The sequence below is a fragment of the Panthera tigris genome, chromosome D2, assembly GCF_018350195.1.
Source record: "Panthera tigris isolate Pti1 chromosome D2, P.tigris_Pti1_mat1.1, whole genome shotgun sequence".
Taxonomy (NCBI): Eukaryota; Metazoa; Chordata; class Mammalia; order Carnivora; family Felidae; genus Panthera; species Panthera tigris.
In genome coordinates, this window is record NC_056670.1 from 84,237,493 (window position 1) to 84,242,321 (window position 4,829).

Consider the following 4,829-nt stretch of genomic DNA (forward strand, 5'->3'; position numbering starts at 1 on the left):
TGCAATCAAAAACTCCATTTGCTTTTATTAGTTTGAAAGCTGCTCGCAGAGTGGCCTCGAGGACAGGGTGGCTCGCAAGACAGGAGGAGGAGACTCCTCCCTGAAGGTCACCACGGGCCGTGACCTGCAGCCTCTCTCATCCATGCTGCTGGCCGCGGGGCAGCCTCGGGGGCTGGGGCTGCTGTCCTTAAAGATCCCTTGTCTCCATGCAGTGGACTGTTACTGAACATTAAAAGGAAGGAATGCTGACATGGGCTGAGGCCCGGGTGAGCCCTGAAGGACGTCACAGAACAAGTGCCCTGAGATTCCACTCGCAGGAAGGATCACAAATAGTACAGACAGGGAGTTAGTTGAATGCGCTTTCCAGGGGATGAGGAGAGTTAGCGTTTAGCGGGGGCAGAGTTTCCGTTGGGAAGACGAGCAGGTTCTGGGACGATGGCGGGGACGGCTGCACCACGGGGCACAGGCCTTTAATGCCACTGAACTGCGCGCCCCCAAGTGGTCGCTTTTATGTTCTGTGTATTTCACTACAATTCTCAAAGTGAAAAACGGGCGCCTGGGGGGCGCAGTGGGTTAAGCATCCGACTCCTGATTTCGGCTCAGGTCGTGATCTCACCTGAGATCAAGCCCCGCGTCAGGCTCTGCGCTGACGGCACAGAGCCTGCTTGGGACCCTCTCTCTCTCCCTCCCTCTCTGCCCCTCCCCCACTCACACGCTCAAACTTAAAAAAATAAAAAGTAAAAAGATTATTATTATTATTTTGGCCTTGGTCAGCTTTGCGTTAACAAAGGCCCCTTGAGCCCTCAGTAAACCTGGGTCACCAGACGCAGATAGTAGGCGAGTTGCCGTGGGCTCTGGGAGGTGGGGACTCACGTTACAAACACACCCTGGTTGCTGGCTGTCCATGAATTTGGGGGTGACCCTCTGCCATTGCTTCTCCCTCTGTGAGTGGGGGCGGTACGGTCAGTGTCCTTCCTGGAAGTTGAACGCAGACGCTGAGCAGTGGTTGTGGTTGCATCGAATGAGTTTTCTACTCTAAGTCCTGGGGTGAGGTCACTGTAACTGGGAGGTGGCCACGTGTCCCGTCTCTGCTGGCTCATCTCCGTTCACGCCCGGCACAGTTATCAAGGCCCTCTGTCCGTTCTCCGGAGCGTCTCCTCGTGGGGTGATGCGTCCTGGGGCCATCCTTCCTAGAAGATGCCATGACGGGCCAGCTCCTCTTTGAGTGGGTTTATGCCCCCAGCTGTGGGAGAGCTGCCGTCAGGCCAGCCGTCTCTGAGAGTTTCCCTCAGCAGGCCTGAGGTCATGCCCTTCCCTGGGGTATCGGCGGGGAGCATAAGGCCCGGTGCCCCTCTGGAGGGCATCCCCGTGGCAGAGCTGCATGGAGGGTGGGCTGAGGCCTTTGTGGAGACTGAAGGCAGCCTGCCTCACCCTCCATCCGCCTGGCTGCTCCCCTCCCCTGGGGTGCAGGTGCTCAGAGGGTCCCTGATAACCCTCCTGCACACTAGTCTCCAAGTAAGGGTGGGCTCCCCCAGGGGTGGCCTCTGGAGGCAGACACTGAGGTGAGATTTGGGAGCTGGCAGTGAGGACCCACCTCTGGTGGTGGCGGCGTTGGGGTGGGGGGCACAGACAGGTGGGAACAGCGGACGTTCCAGAGAGCACCCTTGGCAGCAGCTAGAGCCCCCAGCCCCACAGCGGGGGCACAGGAAGCTTCAGCCAGGCAGAGCTCAGCCTTGGGAGGGGAAGATAAGGACCTGAGGTTCGGGAGGGGGTCCCGGAAGGTCTGGGAGGCTCTGATTCTGTGGCGGAAGGGGCCACGTCCTCCCACTGCCGGCTGGGGCTCCCCTTGCCTGAAAACAGTACAGACTCCTGTCCCAGGCCTCAGGCCCCCCTCTTGGACACAGGTCACAGCCTCTCCCCAAGTTGGGCCTGCGGAGGGCTCACGCCTAAAAAGGCCCTTGCCTCGGGCTCCAGGATGCGCTGGGGTGGGGCTGAGCCTCCGCGGTAGCACATCAGGGTAGGAAAGGGAATTTGTGACACATCCTCAGGGTTGCTGGAAGGCCACCCGGAGGTGGTGTCCATGGGGAGAGCCTGGAGGCACGAGGACATGCCTGAGCGGGGCTCCAGCACCCCCGAGGAGCTCCACGGTGGCCTCCCCCGTAGGGGCGGGAGGGGACCCCACACTACAGGGGACGAGCTGTCACAGAGGGAGGCCACGGTCGCAGCAGTGACGGGCTGGAGGAGGACATCACCGTGGAGGTGTCAGAGGAGGGCGGACAGTGGGGAGTGTTCGCTGTCCACAACCGGGGGAGTCGGGAGGCTGGGGAGCTGCCCAGGACAGGGCACGGCCTTGGCCAGATTGTGGGACCTGAGACACTTTTCCCACTCGAACTCGTGAGGGAGGGAGGCCAGGTGTCCTGGAGGAAGGACAGGGTGGGGGATAATGGCCCCGTGCAGCCTCAGCACATGCAGGTCCAGAGGAGCCAGAGGGAGGGGGACCCAGGTCTGCCTGACAAAGGGCTGGGCGCCCAGGACAGGCTTCCAGAGCCTTCCTGCTGAGCTGGGGAGTTGGCCTGATGCCTGCCTAGCAACGCTGACTCTGTCTGGCCGAAGGGCATGTGGAGTCCCTGGGGTCGCCACCACCGGGGAGAAGATGGTGGAGGGGAGGGAAGGGGTGAGGGGATATGGAAGGAGTGAGCCAGGAGGAGAGGTCCCCTGCCAGGGAGGGGGTGCCGGTCTGAGGAGGGGAGGGCAGACAGCGAGGCAGCGGGGAGGTTCGGCTGCACCACCACCGGCTCCCAAAGCTTTCCAAAGCCTATTTACTGACATTGTCACGGAAAAAGAAACACAGCATGGAATTTACCATCTTCACTATTTAAAGTGTGCAGTTCAGTGGTGCTGAGTGTGCCCTGTTGGTGAGCCGCTCGCCACCAGGCCTTCAGTGTCCCCCAGTCCCCAAAGCCCATTTTCCTTCTGTAACTAACAAATGATCCCACTTTGTTGGTGGCGGGCCGGCCATTAATGATCCAGAGAAAACCCCGACCTCCTGGTTTCTCCCAGCCTCTCACCTCTTTCCCTTGAGAAGGGAGAGACCATTCTTTCCTGTCTTCCTGGGATTTTAATGGATCTTACCCTCCCGAGAGGAAGAAATAGCCTTTTAAGACAACTTCCTGAAAGTCAAAATAATTCCCAGTGGTTATTTTTAATGCTCTTATTATATGAATTGCACAGAAATAGCTCGCCAATGTCGTTTCTCTCCTGTAAGCTCCACTATGATGTATCTGCCCTGAAAAGCCCTGCCTGCCCTTCCGCCCCCTCCCAGCTCTCTCCTTCCTCCCCCTTTCTCTCCCTCCTCTCCCTCCCTCCTACCCACCCTCCTCCCTCTGCTTCCTTCCCCTGTCTCCCCCCACCCCCCGTCTCCTTCCTCCCCCTCTTTCTTCCTTCTTCTCCCTCTCTCTCCTCCCTACTCCCTCCTCCCTCTCCTTCCTCCCCCTCCTTCCCCCTCTTTCCACCTCCTCCCCCCCGCTGTCCTCCCACTTCCTCTCCCTCCTCCCTCCCCCTCCCCTTCCTCCTCCCCCTCCCCTTCCTCCTCCCCCTCTCTCCTACTTGCTTCCCTCCTCCTTCTCTCCTCCCCTCCCCACACTCCTTCCATATCCCCTCACCCCTTCCCTTCCCACTCTACCTCCCCCCTCCTTGTTAAGTGGCTGAGGGGTTTGTAGGTGTCAGGCTGATAACGCAGTGGCTCTTCCATGTGTGGTCCTGTGTCTCAGCCTGGTGCCCTGAGGGGTAGAGGGTCACTGAATGCCCATTGTGATTCTTGAGTTGGCTGGTGGGTGCTCAGCCTTGTGCTCCCCACAAGGCCCAGTGGAGACCCGTGCTTGGGCAGATGCTCTTAGTTTGCCGAGCTGTCTAAGAGATGGTGGCTGGTAAAGGACCTCTGTCCAACTGCAGGGGCCAGAAAGCCCAGTGTTGTTGGTTCAGCCCATGGTTCAGGTGATTTTCTGGATGACCGCCTCCTTCATGTTCAGGGAGGCGGTGCCCTCTACACCTCTGGCCAAAGTGGAGAATGTGCGTTGCAGGAGGCATCCTTCCTTTGAAGCTAGGGGGTCATGGGCACGGCCTCCTGGGCAGCCCTGGGCTCCGGGCGGGTGTCCTGTGCCTGCTAGCTCCCAGGTAGGCATGCACAGGGGTGCTGCCCCTACCCCACCCCCAGATGAATGTGGCTGAGTGTAGTGCTTCTGGCTGCCTGTCTTTCTGACCTTGGCAGCCAAGGCTATGAAAACCCATTGAGAATCTGATATTACAGATTTTCCTTAAATGCTGTTATTTCATGTCAAAAATGCTGGCCAGGAGACGCCACCACATTCTTGAAGGTCACAAAGGGTTTATGAAGCCAATTTGAAGGTCACAAAGGGTTTATGAAGCCAATATGGTGCTTGTTGTGAACACAAACTTATGGACACTTTTCTGTTTCTTGTGGATTTTCACTATTCAACAGGCAATCAGATTTATCTCCTACGTGTGTTCTCATTTTCCTCCAAAGATAATTACACGTGATACACTCTGGCATGCTGAGCTCCACTTTTGTGTTTTCCTTGACTTCGAAAATGTGAAGATATTATAAATTGTGCAATAAAAAGCTGATTCTGTATCGAATGAGACAAAAAGGCTCTCTTTCTAATTGCATGTGTTAATCTTGTACACATCTTCATTAGGGGTGTTAGTATATTGGAAAGATGCATCAAAGTTGGCAAGTAAGAAAGGATCCTCATCACACACAGGTTAATAGATTTTTCTCTGTTGACGGCTGTGGGAAGGATGCATCCAGG

The 4,829-nt window shown here is 57.2% G+C and overlaps 1 long non-coding RNA gene across 1 annotated transcript; it reads right to left on the reverse strand.

Moving 5' to 3' along the window:
- LOC122231920 lies at positions 1-3,744 on the reverse strand. The gene is made up of 4 exons (XR_006209212.1): positions 3,683-3,744; positions 3,069-3,170; positions 874-1,243; positions 1-222 (listed from the first exon to the last, which is right to left on the reverse strand). It is a non-coding gene; the product is annotated as an uncharacterized LOC122231920 (long non-coding RNA).
- Between the last annotated feature and the right edge of the window lie 1,085 nt (positions 3,745-4,829).